The sequence below is a fragment of the Nomascus leucogenys genome, chromosome 9 (assembly GCF_006542625.1).
Source record: "Nomascus leucogenys isolate Asia chromosome 9, Asia_NLE_v1, whole genome shotgun sequence".
Taxonomy (NCBI): Eukaryota; Metazoa; Chordata; class Mammalia; order Primates; family Hylobatidae; genus Nomascus; species Nomascus leucogenys.
In genome coordinates this window covers 98,568,416-98,589,285 of record NC_044389.1, presented here as the reverse complement: position 1 = coordinate 98,589,285, position 20,870 = coordinate 98,568,416, and the positions used below count along the sequence as shown (strand labels likewise).

General features: G+C 40.2%; 1 protein-coding gene across 1 annotated transcript in view; it reads right to left on the bottom strand.

Moving 5' to 3' along the window:
* RSU1 (Ras suppressor protein 1) overlaps window positions 1–20,870 on the bottom strand; it is a 221,137-nt gene that overhangs the window by 87,137 nt on the left and 113,130 nt on the right. The window lies entirely within an intron of this gene.

Genomic DNA, 20,870 nt, shown 5'->3' with positions numbered 1-20,870 from the left:
GATAAAATTGGAGGCAGGAGTGGGTGGTGGGCGATGGGGTCCGCTTTAGATATAGTGATATGGAAAAAGTTTTGTTGAGATGGCATTTGAACTGAAACTTGAATGAGATAAGAGAGCAAGCCTAAGGCCATTTAGAAATTGAATATAAGTGTAAAGCTGGTGAGGTGCTGTAATCCCAGCACTTTGGGAGGCTGAGGTGGGCAGATACTTGAGAGTCAGGAGTTTGAGACCAGCCTGGCCAACACGGTGAAACCCCGTCTCTACTAAAAATACAAAGATTAGCCAGGCATGGTGGTGCACGCCTGTAATCCCAGCTACTCAGGAGGCTGAGGCAGGAGCATCTCTTGAACCTGGGATGCAGAGGTTGCAGTGAGCCGAGACTGTGCCACTACACTCCAGCCTGGGCAACAGAGCAAGACCCTGTATCAAAAATAAATAAATAAAAATAAGAATTAGCTAGGCATGGTGGTACACACCTGTAACCCCAGCTGTTTGGGAGGCTGAGGCATGAGAATCACTTGAATCCAGGAGGCGGAGGTTGCAGTGAGCTGAGATTGCACCAATGCACTCCAGCCTGGGTGACAGAGCAAGACTCTGTCTCAAAAAAAAAGTGTAAAGCTGTTAGTGTTAAAAGACAAATATTAGTGCCCAAGAAAATCAGGAGATAACAGACTTCAAAAGGTTTTGTAATTATGTCTTCCCTATGTCGCTGTTATTGCTCCATAATTAAATGGTATTCTATCTAGACACCAGGTGACCTAAGGCTTTCTACTACTGAGTAGCCCACGCTTCTTTTTTTTTTTTTTTTAAGAATAAAACCTAGAAGGAGGTCGCTGTTTCTTTTTCTTTTCAGGCAGGTATTGCTCTGGACAGTAACAAGGGGAACTTCCTGAGCTTACATACTTGGCAGCCAATTCCAGAACACTAGAGACCAGGGTCAGGAAGAGACAAGAAAATGAAAATTTGGAACTACAGGATCCCTATTCACATAAACGCATGGTTTCATTTAGTACGTATGGCCTGGCAAAGGGGGACTGGATTAATAAATTCTGGTAACATAGTAAGGACAAAATAAACGTAAAAAGGAGAGGTAAATGGAGAACATCAACATGAACGCATGCTCCTTTGAGTAGAAAGTAATTTTTCTGCTTTGTCACTCAAATAGCCAGCATACATGACATCACCCTGCCCCTACTTCCATGCTCTAAAACTTTCTTGGGCCTCAGATTTGGATTCTAATACGATTTTCCACTTAGTGGGTAAGAGCTCCCTGGAGAAGAGCTCATTCTTGGATGGGCAACAGAATTAGAGCCTGAGTCTAGAGCTAATAAAACAAAGACAAAGAAGGGATCACGGAGAAAGCTTGGTAAAGACTGTCCTGGCCAATCTGATTACAGTCAGTTGGTACATGATGAGCCAAGAAAGGCCAGGAGTCCATCCTCAAGTCCAAAAGAGACAAATACTAGTAAGTATTCTAGAGAAAGGTCATACCCTTTAATATGCATTAACAGACTGAAGCCCGACTACAAAACAACACAGGTTGATCCCTGTATTAGTTCATTTTCGTACTGCTATGAAGAAAAACCCAAGACTGAGTAGTTTATAAATTAAACTTCTTATAAAGAAAAAGGGGTTTAATGGACTCACAGTTCTACATGGCTGGGGAGGCTTCACAATCATGGCAGAAGATGAAGGACGAGCAAAGGCACATCTTAATGGCGGCAGGCAAGAGACTGTGTGCAGGGGAACTGCCCTTTATAAAACCATCAGATCTCATGAGACTTATTCACTATCACAAGAACAACACGAGAAAAACCTGCCCCTATGATTCAATTATCTCCCACTGGGTCCTTCCCACAACATGTGGGGATTATGGAAGCTACAATTCAAGATGAGATTTGGGTGGGGACACAGCCAAACCATATCAATCCTTTATCCAGAATTCTTGGGATCAGAAGTGTTTAGGATTTCAGATTTTTTTGGACTGATATATTTGTACTCTATTTACCAGTGCAGTATCTCTAGTCTGAAAATCCAAAATGTTCCAATGAGCATTTCCTTTGACTGTCATGTCAGCACTCAAAAAGTTTCAGATATGGTGCATTTCAGATTTTGGATTTTTGGATTAGGGATACTCAACCTGTATAAGTGTGTGTTATATATCCACTGTAGGTTGCAGTTATACAGATTGAGTATCCCTAATCCCAAAATCAGAGGGTGTATCTAGCAGAAAGACAGATTTGTACTTGTTGTACCAGAACCACTCAGATAAGGGGTTGTTAAATTAGAATCAGGGTGAATTGCAGGAAGAGAGCCTTGAGGGACTAAGGTGCTGGCAGCAGGAATACTGTTAGGGACCCTTGAATGTCACATGTGCCTGCAACCCCAGTATGAGGATGCGGCCTTGTAGGAGGCTGAATTTGATTCAAGAACCAGAGAAGTCAAATGATCATGTACATTCCCCTAAACTCCATACACTGGCTTCCCTTTGAGGGTTATCAACATAAACTTAACATTTTCCTATTTTCTTCCCAGATGTTACTCAAAGCAACATGGAAAATGAGACAACCTTCCTTTAAATTGGCCAGAACTTGATTTCTGGCTTTGTCACCAGTTGTTTTACTTAAACGATGACTGTCCGTTTTCTCATCTGAAAGCAGAAGCAAATCGTGAACCTACAGGAGATGAATTCTGTAAAGAACTAACCAGGACCTGGATGTGCATGGCAGGAACACAGAAGTCAATAAATGTCAATTCTCTCTCCTTAGTGTAACTGAGGCAAACTGTATCACACACTCATCTACATGAAGAAAATAAAAATGGGGGTAGGAATTTGGGAGTAGCTGACTTTATAATGCAGGTCCTGAATTTTTCTAGTAAAAGCCACTCGATACTCTTAGTATTGAAACCACAGTAAACCCAAATCGTCTTGTATCATGCATGCATACAGTGGCCTTCAAGAAGCTGTTTCCCCATTTGCAGTTCTCTTCTAACCATGTTCCAAAAATTTATAAAGAATATTTTTACTTTATGGCCAGTATTTTTTCTTGTTGCCCTGTCTCAACTAAACTTAGAAAAATGAAGCAGAGACTGTCTTCAGAAAACTTAAAATAATATAGCTCTAAGATTTTAAGTATTTCGAAACAAAAACTTTTATTGATAACATTTACATTTCTTAGGAATTATCCAGAATTTAGCACCAAAATACATTTGTTAGTTGCAAGACACATTCTATTAAAAGATCACACCACTCACGCAGTTTCTATTGGGAATGCACAAGAACAGATTGAACATGCTCATAATCCCACATAAACAGTCTGAAACACACACGTCATCTTAGTTGACAGCTTATAAAAATTAAGGAGAGAAGAAACAAAAAAAAATCCTTGTCTCACTGTAGGAATCCGAAGCGCATTTCCATCCTTTAAGACACAATCAATTCTTCCAAGATCCATTCTTCCTTATTTCAAACCCTCACGCCCTTTCAAAAATAGAAAAGCCTTTCTCTCACTTAAAGTCTTAGGTGGGAAAATACCCCTGACGAAACAAAACAAACCCAACATAGAAATCCATTTTCTCGCTTTTTCTTTATTCTTCTCTTTTGTTAGGTCTTCATGAATGACCATCTTTTCTCATTTGATTCTCAAGGAAAAACAGACTGCCATAGACTCTTCCAAGAACACAAGAAAGCCTAATATTATCTGACAGGTGTTATCAACGGTGGAAGATTTCACAGTGCTTCAGCCAAGAATTGGGATGGTGCATGCATTACGTGAGAAACCTTCTCTCAAGCTGTCTTTCAAATTGTCTCTTTCCAAGATTCAGGACTCATTTTAAGAGGTGATATCACATTGAAAATTTGTAGTGTACCTGATCAAAGAGAGACTAAAAAGGAGGACTTACACACAATCTCCAAATGAATGAAAATAGGAGATAGTGTACACAAAACCAGTTACAAAGCCACATTCTTTGTAGTTTCTTCCTTTATAGCTTCAAGGGGAAGTGAAAACTTCCTACTGGGGAGTATTTTCCTTTTTTTAAGAAATAATCTTTTCAATAATGAATACATGTAAAAATAGGACATTCAATAGGTACCACAGGATAAAGAGTGAAGAGGATGTGCCCACTCCTCCCTGTCTCTTGCCATCCAGTTTCTTTGCCTAGAGATAACCACCACTACTAGTTTATTGCCTATCCTTCAGGAATATTCCATCCACTTACAAGCACAATCACGCATTCCACATGCCCCATGGACTACTCCATCAATGGAAAAAGAGAAGCAGACAAACGAATCACAGATCCCTCAGATTTGAATTAAAAAAAAAAAAGTCTTGCTTTCAAACATAATTAGTTTATTGGTTAAGGAAATGTTTCATTTGCACCATAAGAGTAGTGTGGTAAAAAGATCTATAAAAATAATGAAGTACCATAGGGAAGACATAATCTGAGTATTAGATACTGAGAACACATTTTAATGTTTCCAGTAGTGTTTATTACCTACCACCAAAAACAATGAACTATATAACTTGGAACACTCCAGACCCCAGAATGGTCTTACTTTTCAGAAATTAGGGTGACCTGTCAGAAGTTATATAAGACACTGGGGGCATGTCACGTGCAAAGCCCAGTCAAGAAGGAATCTCGCTTTCAAAAAGACTTCAGTCCCTTACAGGAGAAAAAAACACATACTTAACTACTAAAATACCGGTAGTATTCACACCAATAAACATTGAGTGACAAACTTACATACAAGGCATATAATGTCTGACACCTGGGAAGTAAGTGCTAGCCATTGTTATCATTAAAATTACTACTATTGAAAGTAGAGGCCCTAAAGAAAGACGATAAAAGGAGCCTAGAGTTGATGGGCAGTAGGGAAACCTTCCAAGAAAAGATCTCTGAGGAAACGATATTTAACCTGCGACTTGAAGAATAACTGGGCATTCAATAGGTAAAGATGTGAAGAAAGAGCATTCCAGACAGACAAGGCGGCACACATGGATGTGAGGTGGCAAGCAGGTTGTATCTCTGCTGGGATGTAACCTGGCCTTGTCTTTCTGGGTCCATTCCCAGCAGCTCTGTCTGAAGGCTCTCTATTGCCAGCTCAGCTCCCACGTGGCCCATCACCATCCTTCTGCCTAGAGGATACTCTGATGCAGGAACACTCAGGGCAAAGATAGGGTGATGGAAAAACTCCTCTCATCTGGCACAATAAAGACCCAAGTCTTTTTTTTTTTTTTTTTTTTTTTATGAGACAGAGTCTCACTCTGTTGCCCAGGCTGGAGTGCAGTGGCACAATCTTGGCTCACTGCAATCTCTGCCTCCCAGGTTCGAGCGACTCTCCAGCCTCAGCCTCCGGAGTACCTGGGATTATAGATGTGCACCACCATGCCTGGCTAATTTTTGTATTTTTAGTAGAGATGGGGTTTCACCATGTTGGCCAGTCTGGTTTCAAACTCCTAACCTCAAGTGATCTGCCTGCCCTTGCCTCCCAAAGTGCTGGGATTACAGGTGTGAGACATCGCACCCAGCCAAAAACTGGATTTTTAAGAAATCTGATCTCTTATTACACCTTTAACGGGGTATCAAAAACAGTGCCGAGAATACAGCAGACACAGGCCTGTGTCTCATGACAGAAGGTACATGTGAAGCCTGGACATAAGAAAGGCAATCTGAATACCATTTTCCCAAGACATTCCAAAGAGCTCAAGTTTAAAAAAATAGTAAGAAGAAGAAAAATAAAAAACAAGGACTGTGTTAGTTCATTCTTGTGTTGCTATAAATACCTGAGGCTCGGCAATTTATACAGAAAACAAGTTTAATTGGCTCATGGTTCTTCAGGCTGTACAAGAAGCATAGTGCTGGCATCTGCTTGCTTCTAGGGAGGCCTCAGGAAGTTTACAAACATGGCAGAAGATGAAAGGGGTGCAGGCATGTCACGTGGCAAAAGCAGGAGCAAGAGGAAAGGGAAGGGGAGGGAAGGAGGTGGCAAACACTTTTAAACAACCAGATCTTGTGTGAACTCAGAGCGAGAGCTCACTCATCACCAAGAGGACGGCAAAAGCCATTCATGAGGGATCTCCCCTCTGATCCAAACACCTCCCACCAGGCCTCACCTCCAACACTGGGGATTGCATTTCAACATGAGATTTGGGTGGGGACAAATATCCAAACTATGTCAGGAAAAAAACGAAACAACAAAACAAAACAAAGAGCTCAAGTTTAGCACCTTGTTCCCAAGGGAAAGGGCTGAGCTCAGTAACTCTTAATTTTGGATGACAACTCTAATAAAATCCAGAAGAAAATGGAGATACTGCTTTAAAATAAATGCTATAGGCTTAACATTGGGAAACGATGTTTCTATTTTCTATTCTATAAACGTGTGTCTATTTAGCAGTCTTAGCCTTATAGTTACACCAAACACAACATTCTGCTGGAGAAAAACAGAGAAAAGGTTTACCTAAGACAGCAACTATCACCCTGCTGACTATTTGCATGAAATTATGAGTAAGTTCTTAGATATTGGTTGTAAATATAACGCACAACTGACAAAAAGCACCATCTTAAATGATCCTTTACATGCCACTTTCTCTACCCTATTAAGATGCTCGTTGTTTCTTTGATTTATCTGATAATAAATTTTTGATGACTGGTAAGTCTCATAAAATTGCTCTGGTGCTGACTACACTGATTAATAAGTCTGAAGAATCGAAACTGTCAGGAATTCATGTGTAAGAATAAGTTACTGCCAAACATCTATTAGATATTCCATAAAATATGGAATAAAAAGGGTGATCTGGTAATTTTATCTTAGATCCATTTTCCTGTAACAATTTGTATTCAGGGTCATCATTGTCTTCTATTGCCTTAAAAAACATCGATAAAGTAAATCCAGATGGGAGGCAAATTTAAGAATTAAATTGAATTAAAAAAATAATGAATTGATGTCAATAAAATATATTTCCTAGAAAAATTAAGAACTGAGGATTAGAAATCATTGCTGGGACGACCCTCAGAGATGATCTAGTTTGAAACTTGAGCTTTGCAGACGGGGAAACTGAGGTGGGTGGGATGAGGTCATTTGCCATGAGAAAACTGACACTAGAAGCCAAGTGTCAGTTGGATGAGTAAGATGAGTAATCTAAGAACAGTCCTATGTATATGCCATATATATGTGCTGTATGTTTTTTAACAATATTATTTTGATTTTAAAAAGTTCAAGTTTATAATAAAAATCAATCCATCTCTACCTGGAGCCTTTTTCCTCTAACAAGTCCTGTATTCCTTATTTCCCCTTCTTTTTCCTTAGTGTTTCACAGAAGAGTCACTGTGTCTTTACGGCATGGTGCATCCTATGAAAATAAGCACTCCATCTTTGATACCTCTCTCGGCATGCTGAGAAAGCAAGCCAGCTTTAACTACATGAGAAGAGAATTCTGTGCCTCTTGATGCTACCCACCAATCCATAGATCTCCTGGAACAAGGTAGGAAAAACGAGACAAAAATCATGAAGGCTGTAGATGTGGTGACCAGAGTCCCAAGACGGGACAGGGAATCTCTGACTCCACACTCTATAGGGCAAAACCCTCAGAGGCGTTCGAACCAGAGTGACTCCATCTTGAGTGAGTGCTAGGAAAATGAGGCTGGGACCTGCTGGGCTGCACTCCCAGAAAGCTAGGCATTCCTAGCCTCTAGATGCTTATAGTTATGGGAACACACTGATAATGGTGACTAAACAGATCCAGACTTGGGAGTGTCCTGATATCCCAATATCTGGAGAACAAAGGCATTCCTAATTTTGCTTTAAAGATAATATTGATTCTTGCAAAATATAGTAATTAAGAAAATTAATCCTTTATCAGAAACCCCTGTAGCAGAACACATCTCCCCATGGTCTTTTAAAATCATTCATACACACACACACACACACACACACACACACACGCACGCACGCATGTTATCTAGGGTGGGCATGTGTTCCTCCTCTTACTTTCGGGAACACCCTACTCTGTCTATGGAGTAGCTGTTCTTTCACAACTTTACTTTCTTAATAAACTTACTTTTACTTTGCAATGCAGACTCACCCTGGATCTTTCTTGTGCAAAATCCAAGAACCCTCTCTTGGGGTCTGGATCGGGACCCCTCTCCTGTAACAAAACTCCAACAGCCATCACACAGGACCACACAGGTCCCAGGATCCACACCTACTGGAGGGGGTCCCATCACATGATGCAGACACAAAGACCCTCCACACCGCACATGCCCTCCCTACGAGTGAAGGAAACAATGGGGGTTGGTGCTCTGTGGAACCCCCCCTTCATGAATTCTCTACCAAATAGGACCAAGAGGTGGTTTGTTAGGTAACTTTCATTCCTAACGCATCTTCAAATTCGAAGCAGCTTTTGTTTTAACAGGGTCCATTCGCATCTTCAAATTCAAAGCAGCTTTTGTTTTAACAGGGTCCATTCTTAAAAGATTAACACTAACAGACCCCTCTGCCATTCCTTACAGTGAAACATTGGTAAATGTGCATTTTTGGAGAATAACATGATGTTGAAACCCAAGCCTTAAGAGAGGGATGGGTGTGTGTGTGTGTGTGTGTGTGTGTGTGTGTGTTGTGGTAGGGGCGTGGATGAAGACTTAGAGAGCCATTTAAACGCATTGGCTCATAAACAGAACGTGCCTCCCTGTGAAGGTGTAGAGGCTACAGATGAAGAGAGGAAAATGAAGGAACAAATTCATAAAGAACTCAATGCCATTTCTGGGCATTTGAGTAACAATAAATATTTCATTCTATTGTGTTTGTATATTATTTCATATGTGTTTATAAGGCTTATGGTATTAAAAAATAGCCCAGGAAATAGTGTTTTCCACTATAGTGGTTAATTTGTAAATCATCTCATTGGGAAGATAGACAATTCTATCCCCTTTGACATGCACATACTTTTAACTGACGTTGTTTATATTGAGACTGAGTACATTATCATTGAAGTTTTGGTTATTTTATATGGCAAATTTACCAAATACTTTTTTGTTGAAGTCCTAACCCCCCGTACCTCAGAATATGGTGTCAACAAAAAGAGTACAAACTCTGTAAAATATTTGGAGCCAAATATGAGCGACCATGGTCGTGATACTGCCCCCAGGAGGTCCTGAGAACAAGTGTCCAAGGTGGTTGGGGCGCAGCTTGGTTTCATGCATTTTAGGGAGGCATGAGACATCAATCAAATACATTTGAGAAATACACTGCTTTGGTCCAAAGGCAGTTCAACAATTCAGCTTCAATTCAATTGTACAACTTCCAACAATTCGAAGCTGGGTCTTCCAGGCTTTAGGTAAATTTAAACATTTTCTGGTTGACAATTGGTTGAGTTTGTCTAAGACCTGGGATTAATAGAAAGGAAATGCTCAGGTTAAGATAAAAGGTTGTGGAGACCAAGATTCTTAAAGTGTCATAGTGGCTGTCCTAAGAGACAACAGATGACAAACATTCCCTATTCAGACCTATAAAAGGTGCTAGACACTCAGTTCATCTCCTCAGGATTGGGAGGGCACTGAAAGAAAAACATCTAGCTATGTTAGTAGACATTCTTTACAGATGCACATTTTCACCCACAAAGGATGGCTGTGCAGGGCCATTTCAAAATATGGCAAAGAAACCTGTTTTGGGGTAAAAGATTTTTATTTTCTTCTATGTCACATAATGTTATGCCAGAGTCAGATTGGAAAGTAAGTCAGGATATGTAGGGTTAAATAAAACCCATCTGATAAGAATTTATGGTTTGTAGGGCATGACTCCTCAACTCTCTAGATAGGAATTTTGGCAAGTTAAAAAAGACCAGAGCATAGTCCTCAATGGTCATATTTGGAAACAGGGTTTTTACAGAGATAATCAAGTTAAAATGTAGTCATTAGGGTGGGCCCTCACCCCGGATAACTGATATCCTTGTGAACTGGGGAGCTTTGGACACAGAGACAGAGATACCTAGAGAGATGATGATGTGAAGAAGCACAGAGGTAAAAGAGGCAAGGACAGAGGCCTTAGACAAACCCTTCCCTAACTGCCCTCAGAAAAAAACAACCCTGCTGACACCTTGATCTGGGACTTCCGGCCTCTAGACCATGAGACAATGAATTTCTGCTTTTTTTTTTTTTTTTATTATACTTTAGGGTTTTAGGGTACATGTGCACAATGTGCAGGTTTGTTACATATGTATCCATGTGCCGTGTTGATTTCCTGCACCCATTAACTCGTCATTTAGCATTAGGTGTATCTCCTAATGCTGTCCCTCCCCCCTCCCCCCACCCCACAACAGTCCCCAGAGTGTGATGTTCCCCTTCCTGTGTCCATGAGTTCTTATTGTTCTATTCCCACCTGTGAGTGAGAACATGCGGTGTTTGGTTTTTTGTCCTTGCGATAGTTTACTGAGAATGATGTTTTCCAGTTTCATCCATGTCCCTACAAAGGACACGAACTCATCATTTTTTATGGCTGCATAGTATTCCATGGTGTATATGTGCCAGATTTTCTTAATCCAGTCTATTGTTGTTGGACATTTGGGTTGGTTCCAACTCTTTGTTATTGTGAATAGTGCCGCAATAAACATACGTGTGCATGTGTCTTTATAGCAGCATGATTTATAGTCCTTTGGGTATATACCCAGTAATGGGATGGCTGGGTCAAATGGTATTTCTAGTTCTAGATCCCTGAGGAATCGCCACACTGACTTCCACAATGGTTGAACTAGTTTACAGTCCCACCAACAGTGTAAAAGTGTTCCTATTTCTCCACATCCTCTCCAGCACCTGTTGTTTCCTGATTTTTTAATGATGGCCATTCTAACTGGTGTGAGATGGTATCTCACTGTGGTTTTGATTTGCATTTCTCTGATGGCCAGTGATGATGAGCATTTCTTCATGTGTTTTTTGGCTGCATAAATGTCTTCTTTTGAGAAGTGTCTGTTCATGTCCTTCGCCCACTTTTTGATGGGGTTGTTTGTTTTTTTCTTGTAAATTTGAGTTCATTGTAGATTCTGGATATTAGCCCTTTGTCAGATGAGTAGGTTGCAAAAATTTTCTCCCATTCTGTAGGTTGCCTGTTCACTCTGATGGTAGTTTCTTTTGCTGTGCAGAAGCTCTTTAGTTTAATGAGATCCCATTTGTCAATTTTGCCTTTTGTTGCCATTGCTTTTGGTGTTTTAGACATGAAGTCCTTGCCCACGCCTATGTCCTGAATGGTATTGCCTAGGTTTTCTTGTAGGATTTTAATGGTTTTAGGTCTAAAATTTTAGACCTAAAACCATTAAAATCCTACAAGAATTTCTGCTTTTAAACCATGCTGTTTGTGGTACTTGGTTACGGCAGCCCAGGCAAACGAATACAAATAGTAAAGACGAAATCAGCTGTCACCAGGAAAAGAAAAAGAAACACCCAAAAGCCACTGTACTTATTCATTAACCTGCCATAAAAAATAACCAAAACTTCAATAATTGCTAGACACTACCTAATTGGATAGAGAATATAAAGTAGGTGCATTTTGACAATGACAGTACTGCATATGTTCCAAATGAGATTATTTAGGCCAGGTGTGGTGGCTCACACTTGTAATCCCCAGACTTTGGGAGGCCGAGGTGAGCAGATCACCTGAGGTCAGGGGTTTGGGACCAGTCTGGCCAACATGGCAAAACCCCATCTCTACTAAAAGCACAAAAAAATTAGCTGGGCATGGTTGTGTGTGCCTGTAATCCCAGGTACTCAGGAGACTGAGGCAAGAGAATCGCTTGAACCTGGGAGGCAAAGGTTGCAGTGAGCCGAGATCGCACCACTGCACTCCAGCCTGGACAGCAGAGTGGGACTCCATCTCAAAACCAAACAAAACCAAATGAAATTATTTAAAAATGAACTGTTAACAGCAAAGGGGTCCCGATCCAGACCCCCACAGAGAATTCTTGGATCTCACACAAGAAACAATTCAGGGTGAGTTCACAGAGTAAAGTAAAAGGAAGTTTATTAGGAAAGTAAAGGAATAAAAGAATGACTACTCCATAGACAGAACAGCCCCAAGGGCTGCTGTATGCCCATTTTTATGGTTATTTCTTGATGATATGCTAAACAAGGGGTGGATTATTCATTCCTCTCCTTTCTAGACCATATAGGGTAACTTCCTGACATTGCCATGGCATTTGTAAGCTGTCATGGCGCTGATGGGAGGGTAGCAGTGAGGACGACCAGAGGTTACTCTCATTGCCATCTTGGTTTTGGTGGATTTGGCCAGCTTCTTTACTGCAACCTGTTTTATCAGCAAGGTCTTTATGACCCGTATTTTGTGCTGACCCCCTATCTCACCCTGTGACTTAGAATGCTTTAACCATCTGGGAATGCAGCCCAGCAGGTCTCAGCCTCATTTTACCCAGCTCCCATTCAAGATGGAGTTGCTCTGGTTCATGCGTCTCAGAGAGAACTATTAAAGTGGAAAATAGTATTTTCTTCTTGACTACATTCTAAAAAATATCAAGAGTCTTATAAACAAATAATATGCAAACACAGTAGAACAAAATATGGAAAGTTATTTCTTTAATGCTTGATGAATACATTGAGGCATGGATAAATGCCTGTGAACATAAACTCACATTTAAGTCTTTTATCTCGTAAAGTTGACTGAAACTCCTTTCATAGCATTTTGCATTTTAATGTAAAATAACTGACAACACAGAAGAACCCTTAAACGCCCAAAATTAAAAATTTTAAAAACCCCACAAAACTTCCAACAATGCCTGGCCAGAATAAGAGACCAGAGCTCAATAAAAAACCAGCATGTAATAAAACAAGATATTACTGTGTAGAGATTAGAAACCACAGACAGTTTTGTTTGATTATAAAAGCGCCACTTTTAAATTTATCTCTCAAATAAAAACAGCAAACACAGGCAATAATTCATCTTAGCTGAATAGAAAGCACCAAGCATTGAACCTTTAAGATTCCTGGGAGTTAATAATCAATATGTAGAGTTGACCAATTTCACTTCATTGAGGTCAATATCCAATAGTTCAATATGATTATATCAAATGAATAGCATCCAAAAAAAGTAGCTCAGAATAGCTCCTCTTGAAGATAACGTATCCTGACACATTTTGGGTTTTTTGGAGTATGGATGGAGTCTAGCTGATATTTATTTTCCTTCTGTCAAATGAGACAAATTATCTATATTCTATTTACCTTAAATTGATACTGTAATGTATCATGCTCCACTTTAGGAGCTGTATAAGGCATGCCAAATGCAGGCTTGATAATCAACAATCAAGTGAGGGGGATGGAGAAGGGAACAGGGGAAAGAGGGGACTGGAGTAGGAGGAGACACACACAGAGAGAGACTGAGATAGTTTTACTCTTTAAAGTCCTATGGAAAGGCCTTTTGTAGAGCAAGGTTCAGAATAAATCTCTCTTCTCCCTTTGATGTTGCAGCTGTAGTTTTTTTCCCCTATGCCCCTCTAATAGTTATCCACAACTCTTCAAAGATAAGTACACTAGTCATTGAATAAAACGGAAATTGCATTGAGTAAAAAAGGCAAAGAGCATACAGTTTTTTCTCACTGGTCAAACCTGAGCCTACCAGGTCCCAGTTAGACCTCCCAGGCAAGCACAGAGTGCTGGAAGATTGACCACATGAGAGGACCACAGGGAAGTAGTGAAGAAAGCAATGTGGATATGGGAGGGTACATTTTCCAAGTCTTTATTTGCATCTATTGCATATCACAGTGAAAAACACTGCAGAGTAGGACACGTATAAAATGAGGTCTTAATAGATGCCTTCAGGAATACAGCTAGTCTCCTGAAGCTGGTTTTTAAGCCCTAGTAGAGTTTCACCTTTGACCTTCATAGGATTAGGGGATGGAAGTTCCTAACTTAACTCACAGAATCCAAGTGTCCTGGAAATAGCAAATGGGAACAAGAACCTTCCATTTAAAAAAACTGAACCATTTTGCATGAGCTATAAAATTACAGAACAGTAAAGCCTCAAAAGCCTGTGAAAACAACATATATTGAATAAATTATGAAAATGCAAAAAAGGGAAAAATACTAGTTACCTGTGAAGTATATATGAATAATAGTGTTAACCAAGTTACAAGGCAGAAAAAAATCCTTTAAATGCAAAATACACCAAGCAATCTATCAAAACACTTGGAAGAGATTAAGAACTTACGTATTTTTCCTTACATCGTCTGTATTCCTCCTGTCATATTAAAGATGGAGGTATCAGTTTAGCAGGGTAATTGATACCTCATGATCACATATAGGAACAGTTGAGCAATTAAACCAAAAATCGAATTATTATTATTATTATTATTATTTTGAGATAGGGTCTCACTCTGTCACTGAGGCTGCAGTGCAGTGGTGTGATCTCGGCTCACTGCAACCTTGACCTCCTGGGCTCAAGGGATCCCCCCACCTCAGCCACCTGAGTAGCTGAGACTACCGGCATGTGCCACCATGCTCGGCTAATTTTTTTTCATTTTCTGTACAGGCGATATCTCACTGTGTTGCCTAGGCTGGTCTTGAACTCCCTGGGCTCAAGTGATCCTCCTGCCTCACCTTCCCAAAGTACTGGAATTACAGGCATGAGCCACTGCACCCAGCATTCAAAAGTTAATATTACATATTGGCTTACTTTTATTCAGTAGAATAAACATTCTGGAGTTTTTTGTTTTAAAATGTGATGTTACCTAACTTTGTCATTGAAGTTAACATGAAATAAGAGACATGACACAATACACCCCAAATATAACATATTATATGGGTTTCCCTTTTCTCTGATACTTTTTAGCAATACTGGTTAAATGCAACACATTTTCTTGCAAATAGGTCCAGAGATGCCAAAACTTTGAGTCATATATTATGGATAAAATGTGATAATGCATTTTCAACTTTAAAGGAGAAAAAATAGGCCTGGCACGGTGGCTCACACCTGTAATCCAAGCACTTTAGGAGGCCAAAGTGGGCAGATCACGAGGTCAGGAGATAGAGACCATCCTGGCCAACACGGTGAAATCCCGTCTCTACTAAAAATACAAAAAATTAGCTGGACATGGTGGTGGGCACCTGTAGTCCCAGCTACTCGGGAGGCTAAGGCAGGAGAATGGTGTGAACCCGGGAGGCGCAGCTTGCAGTGAGCCGAGATCACGCCACTATACTCCAGCCTGGGCAACAGAGCAAGACTCTGTCTCAAAAAAAAAAAAAAAAAAGAAACGAAAAAGACAACTTTTAAAAAGTAAAAACAATCTTTATGTTAAAAGCCAGGTACGGTGGTGCATGCCTGTAATCTCAGTGCTTTGGGAGGCTGAAGCAGGAAAATCTCTTGAGGCCAGGGGTTTGAGAGTAGCCTGGGCAACATAGCAAGACCCCGTCTCCACAAAAAAATAAAATAAAAAACTAGCCAGGCATTGTGGTGGTGTGTGCCTGTAGTCCCAGGTACTAGGGAAGCTGAGGCAGGGGGATTGCTTGAGCCCTGGAGATCAAGGCTGCAGTGAGTTATCATGCAGCCTGGGTGACAAAGTGATAATGTGTCTCTAAGAAAAAAAAAAAAGCTTTAAAGAAAAATGGTTCTTCATTTTCAAGTCTACTACACAGAAATATTGTTTTTCTGTGGCTTAATATGAGCTATTTTCAGATACAGCAATGAAAACGAAGAGTCTATATTGTTCTACATACTGATTGTCACTATGCTCAATTTACTAACCACCAGAAAGATCCTGGAAATTTAATCCTCTCCTCCATCTTTGTGAAGATATTTATAAAACCATCTGCTAAATTTGCGCACCCATTTACACTTCATCAAATGTTTATTAAGTTTTTCTTAGAGATAATTTCCTACAGTGAGACCATCCTGGCCAACACGGTGAAATCCCGTCTCTACTAAAAATACAAAAAATTAGCCGGACATGGTGGTGGGCACCTGTAGTCCCAGCTACTCGGGAGGCTAAGGCAGGAGAATGGTGTGAACCCGGGAGGCGCAGCTTGCAGTGAGCCGAGATCGCGCCACTATACTCCAGCCTGGGCAACAAATACAGCCTACAGTGAAGGGCTGTTTTAAAATGAATGGGCTCACCTATTAGGTTTGAAATGCCCTAGCTTTGTGGTGGAAGGGTTGTATCAGTGAAGTTATTTAAAGAATTTCTAGGCCACTGACTCAGCAGTCACTAGAGGATATAGTAGTTGTTTAATAAAGCCCATGTATGTCCATTATAGCTTGTAACAGGTTTGCACAGAATGCAGAAGAAAAATAAAACATTACTCAGCTTTAATTCCACAAGTAAAACAACGTGAAAAACAATAACCAACAGCCAGAACAATGCTTCCTTATAAATCAAACAGGATGATTTATTTGGCTAGATTTCTAATAAAGAGGAATTCTCAGCTTTTATTTCATGGTTTCCCACCATTCACCAAAGACTGCTGTGTTAAAATGTTTCTGTTAACTATTATGAATAATAGTATGGCTGGTCTTTCATTTAAGGTTAAAAAAACAGAACACGCAAAAAACAGATGAGTGGGGAACTTCTCCGGAGAGAGAAAAGAAAGGCGAAAAAGACAGGCAGAATGACGAGGAAGCATCTTGTGAGTGATGGCTTGCTGGAAATGAGGCTTCAGGACTACCATGCTTGGCAAATTGCAGTTTTCATGATGACACCTGTTTGCCAAATACCACTTTCAACGGATGCATTTTCACCCTAACATTTGTCAAACCTCTTTTGTTAACTTGTTGACAAGAGTTAACCTGTCAGCTTTTAAAATGGCTTGCAGTTGCTATCCATGTTCCTTGATGGAAATGTGCAAAGTGTGAGTTACCCCCTTTCACATCACAAAGAATCTTGTCAAGGGTGCTGACTTCAACCTGAATGCCTCTCCTAGGAGGAAAAAAAAAAATCTACCTTCTGGAGACTTAAGTGTTGAGTATTCTATCATAATTCTGCTTCAAAGAAATAAAAGAGGTCGAAGAGACAACCACCATCACATAAAGAGTTAACAGGTAATTGTATAACTCAGCAACAGGTTAAAAACACAGTGGAGCGTGTAGGATGTGAGCTTCAACGACCCAACCAAGCACATCACTTTATGTTAACCGGCAACTCAATGACACCAGCCAACACGTTCCCCTGTGGAAGGCATGAAAGATGAACAGAGAGCAGCTTCCACCTGAGACATGCTGAAGGGGCCATGATTAATGCCCAAAATGTTACTCCAAAGAGCAATCTCTGAAGAACTGTACCTCACCATCCTACCAGCCACACCCCTCCTGCCTAATGGAACAAGTTCCCCTCTTCATGAAGCTAAGTCATCTCCAAGTATTTTAATTCTGCTGACACACTGAATTCATTGTTTTGTTTCAAGCATCCATGTCTCCTCTTGGAGTCCATTAGAGCCTATAAATCAGATCATCCATCTTCTCTGCCCTAGACTCAGAAGAACTTGAGGATGTGCTCTGAGGAAGGTCACCGTGAATGCCGATCATAGATGTGAATGAAAAGAAAACATTCCGGTGAGTTTTTTAGTTCTTTATTCCTCTCATTTAGGTAATGGGTTAATCGGTTAGAAAAAAGGGGTTGGGGTGGGGGAGGGAGGAGGAGTTTCGCAGGCATTTTAAGTGCCAAAACCAAAAGTATGCTTTCATGGTAGTTTAAAGATAGACAGATAAATACACATTCGCAACACGCAGACACTGATAAATATCTAAGTAAGGATTCTTTTTAATAAAGGGGAAGTATGCAGCTTAAACAACAGAGACAAAGAAGTGAAAATTAGGAACTATAATAAGTTTTAGACTAGAAGATCAAAAACTAAGGCAATGAATGTGAAATTTGCTTTTTTAAAAAAACTGTGAGTATCATCAATAAACTGCCTCCCCCAAAGGCTGCCACATATAAAACGTTTTTAAAAAGTAGCCAAATACCTGCTAATTCGCATAATATTTTTCAGATAGGATACTAAAAATCCCCTAATTATGAAATGGCTGCTTCAAAGAGTTGAGTTGGGTTCTAATTATATGAGGATATACTTAATATAATACAGATGTATTCATATAAAGGAGGCCCTTAATTTTGAAAATCAGTGTGTGTTAATCTGGTGAAACACAACAGCGGCATTTTTGTGCAGGTTTTTTGTTTTTTTTTTAATGACTAAGAGTTTGACTTATTGTCTTATCAGCTAACAGTCCATATTTTGGGCTAGTATGTTTGACAAAGGGGTGACGACAGCTGCTACAGGAGAATGAGAGAAGGACAAAAAAACTGAAATACACAAAGTAACCAACCCTCTTCTCCTTCCCAAGGAGGAGAGAAGAGAACTCACAGCAGGCCCCTGCCCTAGCACAGCTCATGTACCTTGTCACCTCCCAGCAGAGGATTATGTAGATGCCCCTAAAAGCAGCCATTATGGAACCCGCTGGTCCCCGTGGAAAGGGGGCAATGGCTCTCCTGTGCTTACTGAAGCTTCTTCTTTTTTTTTTTTTTAAACACAGTTTCACTATGTCACCCAGGCTGGAGTGTAGTGGCACCATCTATCTCAACTCACTGCAACCTCCACCTCCCAGGTTCAAGCGATTCTCCTGCCTCAGCCTCCCAAGTAGCTGGGATTACAGGCACCCATCACCACACTCGGCTAATTTTTGTATTTTGAGTAGAAATAGGGTTTCACCATGTTGGCAAGGCTGGTCTTGAACTCCTGGCCTCAAGTGATTCACTCTCCTCATGGTGAATCACCCCACAGTTCACCCCAAAGTGCTGGGATCATAGGCATGAGCCACCGCACCCAGCCTACTGAAGGTTTTTAATGTTGACTTAACTGCATAAAAGGTAATCCAAGGCTCCATGAGGGAGTGAAACAGAAAAAGTTAGCAGACACAGTGCTTAGACTACGCCAACCCCCCAAAATAGGATGCTAATAACAGACATAAAAACAGATATACCAATTATATTATAGATACCTCTCATTTATCCAGAATCCTAACCACATTCAAATAAGTTAAAATAGTCTGTAACAATGCAGAATGGTGATTAATTGCCTAATAATTACTTTGAGGTAATACAAAATCCATAAACTCACAATTTAATCTTTTAAAATTAAAAGCACTTTCATATGCAATGTATTCTCATCCTCTGTAAATTATAAACTGATCTATGGAAAATTAAAAATTGTTAACCAGAATAATAAACAGAGAATTTCCTCTAATTCCAGATGGCTAGGAGTTTGTTCATGCATTTTCCTGTATACTATCATATACAGAATGACTTTTTTCAAGATACCGTACAAACCAAGCTCTAAATAGCTTCCTGTTTACTAAGAAAAAATTAGAGCCCCATCTAAAACTCATGATAGCAATGATTAACAATTTAAAAGGAACAAGATAAACAATCATCTACTAATGTGTGACTATATTTTCACACATTTTCATAATTAACTAATTTCTAAGGGTGAGCTATATTCGTATTTTTTAAAAATTGAATCTGTAATAACTGTACATATCTACATGGCTTATGAAACAATTAATACATATCCTATACCTATCTCATTTTATCCTTAAGGCAAGTCTTTAGACTTATACTGTGTCATAGTATTGTCTAAAATAATCTAAACCACGCTTTACGTTGCTTTTATATAGGAGGATACGGTATCATTTTGGCAATTTTAGTGTATTTCATTTTACGGCCATTGTTCTTTTTTCTTTTCTTTTTTTAGGGATGGAATCTTGCTCTGTCGACCAGGCTGGAGTGCAATGGCACCATCTCAGCTCACTGCAACCTCTGCCTCCCTGGCTCAAGTGATTCTTGTGCCTCAGCCTCCTGGGTAGCTAGGATTACGGGCACCCCTCCACCATGCCCGGCTAATTTTTGTATTTTTAGTTTCACCATGTTTGCCAGGCTGATCTCAAACTCCTGACCTCAAGTGATCCACCCGCCTTGGCTTCCCAAAGTGTTGGGGTTGCAGGCGTGAGCCACCATGCTCAGACCGGCCATTATTCTTTACAGCTTGTCTTCCCTGTTTCTGTCTGGTGCAAACATGGCCACAGCAAGTGCTAAATGTCTGACCAGGAGCATGGTGCTCAGGCCACACGACTGCAGAAACGCAGCTAGCCATTTCTGGGAACAGGCTCTGCCCTGCCAATCAATCCTGACCCACTGGCCTGGCACAGATTCAGAGGGTTTTCTTGAGTGTGGGACATATTTCTGACACCAAAAAAAAAAAAAAAAAAAAAAGAAAAGAAACTCTTAACTAAATGTGACCTTTAGCAATCTTCTAGCTTTCTTCCAATAGCTGGGATGTTAAATTCTCAAAAGTTGGTGCCAGGCTGGGCATGGTGGCTCATGACTGCAATCCCAGCACTTTGGAAGATGAAACCAAGATTGCTTGACACCAGGAGTTTGAGACCAGCCTGGGTAACATAGGGAGACCCCGCCTCTGCAAAAAATTAAAAAAATTAGCTGGGCACGGTGGTATGCTCCTGTAGTCCCAGCTACTTGGAAGGCTGAAGTGGAATGATTGCTTCAGCCCAGGTGTTTGAGGCTGCAGTGAGCTGTGATTGTGCCACCACACTCTAGCCCAGCAATACAGTGAGACCCTGTCTTTTAAAAAAAAAAAAAAAAATTAATTAAAAAATAAATTTTACAAGTTGATGTCAGACACAAAAACAGATTACATTTGACTAGGGACGTTTTTGTCTTTTTTGTATATGCTTAAAATTATACTAGATCTCAGCATATGGGGTCAGGCAAGTATGTGATAAATGACTGTTTTGCAGCTGGGGGCTGGGATAAGGTAGGAAAATAATGATGGTACATATAACAACAGAAGCACGTGGAAGTGGCAGAATTCCTTTCAAC